Raw genomic sequence first — 5,678 nt, forward strand, 5'->3', positions numbered from 1 at the left:
GTGCTTAGAGTATCATGCTTCACTCAACTGAGAGAAGGAATCCGGAGTTCCCACCTCTGTCAACGATCGAAGATCAGGGTTGCTGCCTCTTTTGCCAAGTCGTTGAAAATCATATGGGGTGGACACATAATGCGATTTGGGGATGACCATTGGACTAGTACCGTTACCAACTGGATTCCATGGAACATCAAAAGAGAAGGGAGCACCAAATAAAGGGTGTTGGAAGGTTCCTCTCAGGATGGGAAATGCATGATGAGTGTAGACTATAGATCGAACAAGATTTCCACTCAATGTCTCTTTTGCAAACCACAGCACTCAAAAGGAGAGGGATGACAAAAGGGAATGCCTTGCCACAGCGGTAGGGTGGGATGGGGGTAGGGGGGTGGGAGGGATACTGGGACTGGTGGTGATGGAGAATGGGCACTGGTGGAGGGATGGGTATTTGATCATTGTATAACTGAAACCCAAGCACAAAAAGTTGTAAGTCTACAACTGTACCTCATGGTGTTTCACTAATAAAAATTTAAGAACAAAAAAGAACACCTGGCCGCCCACCTATAAGATGTTCGGACTTCTTCACCAAGACCCTGAATGAACTGTTTCATGCTCTTTGTGTTTCTGGAGCAGGCAGATGCCACTGGGCTACACTAGCCCATGACAGGGACGAATGAAGACGTTACTGGCACCTGCTCCAGCAAATCAATGTGCAACAGGATGACAAATGATACAAGTGATACACAATAGAATACTACTAAGCTATAAGAAAAAAATTAAATCATGAAATTTGCTGTCATGTGGATAGATTTGGAGAATACTATGATGAATAGAGTTCAAAGGAGAAGGATAGAGACAGAATGATCTCTCACACCTGTGAATATGAAGAATAATTGTAGGGGAATAATGAAAACCCACAGACCATAGAAACTGAGTTGTCTTCAGTAAAAAGCTTGCCATGAAGACTGGAGAAAAGTGAGGGACCCTGGGGCAATAGTGGAGGGAATAATGAATGCTGGGGCAATAGTGGACATCTGGGTGGAAGGTGTGTGCTGGAATAACTCATGTATGAAACCTTACTAATAGTTTGTAAAACACATTGCCCCCCCCCAAAAAAAAAAAGTGAAACAAAGCAACAAAACTCCTAGAGTTATTGGATGAAAGCAATTCTGTTGTATAGTACTGGAGGTAAGATACTAGCCTTGCATATGACTGAAATAGTGACCTGGTTCAAATCCCAGGCACATATGGCACCCTGAGAACAACCAGGGGTAACTTGATTAGCACAGAGCTAGGAATAGCCCCTGAGCGCTGCCAGATGTCACCCAGAAAACTTTTGGTCACAGAAGGGCACTGAAACTTTGGTGATGGGTGTAGCAAATACGATTAACAGACAGGGGCATGAAGCTAACTCCCTGAAAATTCTACACTATTGTAAACCAGTCATAAATCAATCACTTGATCACTTGACTTGCTGACATCCGTTACTCATCTATTTGCTCGAGCGGACGCCAGTAGCGTCTCCATTTGTCCCTGTCATGTGCTAGTGTAGCCCAGTGGCATCCGCTCATTCTAGGAACACGAAGTGCCTCGAACTGATCGTTCAGGGTCTTGATGAAGAAGTCTGACCATCTTGTAGGAGGGCGGCCACTCGATCTTTTGATGTCCTATGGAATCCAGCCAGTAACGGCTCTAGTCCAGCGGTTGTCTCCAAATCTCATTACGTGTCCAACCCATCTGATTTTCGACATCTTGGCAAACGAGACAGCATCCCTGATTCTTTTTTTTATGGAATAATATGGATTTTTATTAATGATTATCTTATTCATGTTTTTATTTTTTTACTTTTTTAAAAATTTTTATTAGTGAAACACCATGAGGTACAGTTGTAGACTTACAAATTTTTGTGCTTGGGTTTCAATTATACAATGATCAAAATACCCATCCCTCCACCAGTGCCCATTTCCCACCACCACAGGTCCCAGTATCCCTCCCACTGCCCATCCCCCCATCCCACCCTGCCTCTGTGGCAGGGCATTCCCTTTTGTTCTCTCTCCTTTTGGGTGTTGTGGTTTGCAAAAGAGGCATTGAGTGGCAATCATGTTTGGTTTATAGTCTACTTTCAGCATGCTTCTCCCATCCTGGGAGGATCCTCCCAACACCCCTTATTTGGTGCTCCCTTCTCTATCTGAGCTGCCTTTTCCCCTAGCATATGTGGCTGGCCTCCAAGCCATGGAGTAAACCTCCTGGTACTAATCTCTGCTATTCTTGGGTATTAGTCTCCTATTTTGTTACTTTATGTTCCCCAGATGAATACAATCTTTCTATGTCTATCCCTCTCTTTCTGACTCATTTTGCTTAGCATGATACTTTCCATGTAGTACCACTTGTATGTAAATTTCATGACTTCATCTTTTCTAACAGCTACATAGTACTCCATTGTGTACATGTACCAAAGTTTCTTTTACCAGTCATCTGTTCTAGGGCACTCCGGTTTTTTCCAGATTATGGCTATTGTAAAGAGTGCTCCAATGAACAAACAGGTGCAGATGTCATTTCAACTATACTTTTTTGCCTCTCTGGGATATATTCCCAGGAGTGATATTGCTGGGTCAAATGGGAGCTCAATTTCTAATTTTGGGAGAATCGTCCATGCTGTTTTCCAAAAGGGTTGAACTAGTCAGCATTCCCACCAGCAGTGAAGGAGGGTCCCTTTCTCACCACATCCACGCCAGCACCGGTTGCTTTTGTTCTTTTGCATGTGGGCCAGTCTTTGTGGTATGAGATGATATGTCATTGTGGTTTTGATCTGCATCTCCCTGATGATTAATGATGTAGAGCATTTTCTCATGTGCCTTTTTGCCATTTGGATTTCTTCTTTGAGAAAGTTTCTGTTAATTTTCTTGCCCCATTTTTTATGGGGTTGAATGTTTTCTTCTTGTGAAGTTCAACCAGTACTTTATATATCCTTGATATCAACCCCTTGTCGCATGTGTATTTGGCGAATATCCTTTCCCATTCTGTAGAACTGTCTTTGTATTTTCGTCACTGTTTCTTTTGAGGTGCAGAAGCGTCTTAGTTTATGATAGTCCCATTTGTCTATCTCTGTTTTCGCTTGCTTGGACAGTGGCGTGACATCTTTGAAGATACCATTAGCTTCAATGTCATGGAGGGTTCTGCCAACTTTGTCTTCAATGTACCTTATGGATTCCGGTCTGATGTTGAGGTCTTTAATCCATTTTGATCTTATTTTTGTACATGGTGTTAGACAGAGATCTGAGCCCAGTTTTTGCATGTAGCCATCCAGTCTTGCCAGCACAATTTGTTAAAGAGGCTTTCCTTACTCCACTTCACATTTCTTTCTCCTTTATCAAAGATTAGATGATCATATGTTTGAGGGGAGATGTCAGTATATTCAACCCTGTTCCATTGGTCTGAAGCTCTGCCTTTGTTCCAGTACCATGCTGTTTTAATTATTACTGCTTTGTAGTAGAGTTTGAAGTTGATCACTTGACATCCCGTTACTCATCGATTTGCTCTAGCGGGCACCAGTAACGTCTCCATTCGTCCCTGTTGCATGCTAGTGTAGCCCAATGGCTACACTAGCCTCAAAACGATAGTTCAGGGTCTTGACGAAGAAGTCTGACCATCTTGTAGGTGGGCGGCCACATGATCTTTTGATGTCCCATGGAATCCAGTCGGTAATGGCTCTAGTCCAGCAGTTGTCTCAAAATCTCATTACGTGTCCAGCCCATCTGACTTTCGATGCTTTGGGAAATGAGACAGTGTCCCTGATTCTTGATCGCCGATGGAGGTCAGAACTCCGGATTCTTTCTCTCATTTGAGTGAACCATGATACTCCAAGTATGACTATTTCGATTCCTCTATAGGAGACCCGAATAGCGTTCTCATCCTGTTTTTGTAGGGCCCAGGTCTCTGAGGCTTATGTTAATACAGGAAGAACAGTGGAATCAAAGAGATGTGCCCAGAGCTGGAGATTCTTCACCCTCTTAGCTATTTTTTCGATGCTCTTGAAGGCGTTCCAAGCTGCTCTCTTCCTCCTGCGCAACTCAGGTGCCAGGTCATTCATCATGTTGTCTTATTGACCTAGGTACACATAACTGCTGCATTCAGAGATGTTCATTCTATTGAGAGAGAATGGAACATCAGGAACAAGACTGTTTCTCATAAACGTTGTCTTCATGAGATTCATCTGTAGTCTGACCTTTCCACACTCATGGCCGAAGTCTGCCAGCATTTGTGCCACTTAACTAATGTTTGGTGTTATTAGAACGATGTCATCAGCAAAGCAGTGGTGGTGTAGTTGCTGATGGTCTATCTTCACTCCCATTCCTTCCCATTCTAGCCATCGCATGATGTTCTCGAAGGTGGCACTGAAGAGTTTCGGTGAAATGATATCACCCTGCCAAACCCCTTTCTTGACATGGATGATCACTTCCTTGTAGAATGGTGAGATCCTGGTAGTGAATCCATAATACAGCTCACGGAAGATCCTGATGTATTGAGTTTGAACGCCCTGTTTGGCTAGGGCTTCAATGACCACTTCAGTCTCAACAGAATCAAAGACCTTCTTCAAATCAACAAGCTTGCTTTGGCAACACATATACAAAATTGGAATGATACAGAGGAGATTAGCATAGGCCCTGTGCAAGGATGACATAAATCAATATATGATTAAAATGCAATGTGAGATCTATGAATTGGACTTTTATCTTTAAAAAAATATTGAGATCCCTAAAAAGAGAGTTTCAATGCTGACCAACATCTAAAGTGGCCTTCATTATAATTCCTGTGGCATGGAACTTGCCTTGCAGGAAGTTTTCAGGGGTGCTGGAGAAAAAAGGTACCCTTTTTCTCTTGATCCCATCCTCTGATAGTCTTTGCCAAACACCTATGGTTACTGAAGAAATAAAAACAAATGGAATGCTCTGGGCAGAGTGCCTGACTTTGGTAGGTATTTAACAAATGCTGATTCCTTCTTGCCCACCATAGGGAGTTCACTGACCTTTGAAGTTTCTGACTCCTGTTTCTGTGGCTTCAGAGTCAAACTTTGACACTGTTGGCCATCAATTCTAAGAACTGATATTTGGCCTAAGTTCTGCCAAAAGACTTCCCCAACTTGCAAAATGGTAGTGTTTGCATTTGATTTATCCAAAGGGGATGCCCCAAGGGGTTTGGTTCCTGGCATTCTTAAAGAGTGGGTGGGTGGTTTTATGCTGCCCTCTCTCAGACCTGTCCTGAGTGTATATATAATAAGAAACCTTCGTAATCTAATATTTATACATTGCCTTAGCATCTCACAAAACCACACGCTTGGTCTTGTGTTTGGTCTTGGTAAGGGAAGTAAGAAGTGGGGCAAGTGTAACAGTCTCCATTTTAGAGTTGTGCAAATTGAACCTCAGTGATGTGCGTATGCTCATCTAGGGGGGTGGCTTGGGGTCAATGAGAACTTAAGGTTTTTAGAACTTAGGTTTTGTGACTACACCTCTAGAACTTTATTTATGTAAAGGGACATTATGGTGGATGAGCAAGACAAACAGTTTCCTCCTCTTTAACTGAGATGATAGCAACACACTCTAAAGACATATCATTAGTGGGTGGTTTGTATGTTGCATGAGAGCTGCCGGTGGCCACTGTTCCTACAGCTGCTGCGGGTTCTGCCT

At 42.9% G+C, this 5,678-nt stretch overlaps 1 non-coding gene across 1 annotated transcript; it reads left to right on the plus strand.

Moving 5' to 3' along the window:
• Positions 1-4,599: 4,599 nt before the first annotated feature.
• On the plus strand, positions 4,600-4,703 carry LOC130038150 (U6 spliceosomal RNA). The gene has a single exon (XR_008794604.1). It is a non-coding gene; the product is annotated as a U6 spliceosomal RNA (small nuclear RNA).
• Positions 4,704-5,678: the final 975 nt, after the last annotated feature.

The sequence above is a fragment of the Sorex fumeus genome, unplaced genomic scaffold (assembly GCF_029834395.1).
Source record: "Sorex fumeus unplaced genomic scaffold, SorFum_2.1 ptg000006l, whole genome shotgun sequence".
Taxonomy (NCBI): Eukaryota; Metazoa; Chordata; class Mammalia; order Eulipotyphla; family Soricidae; genus Sorex; species Sorex fumeus.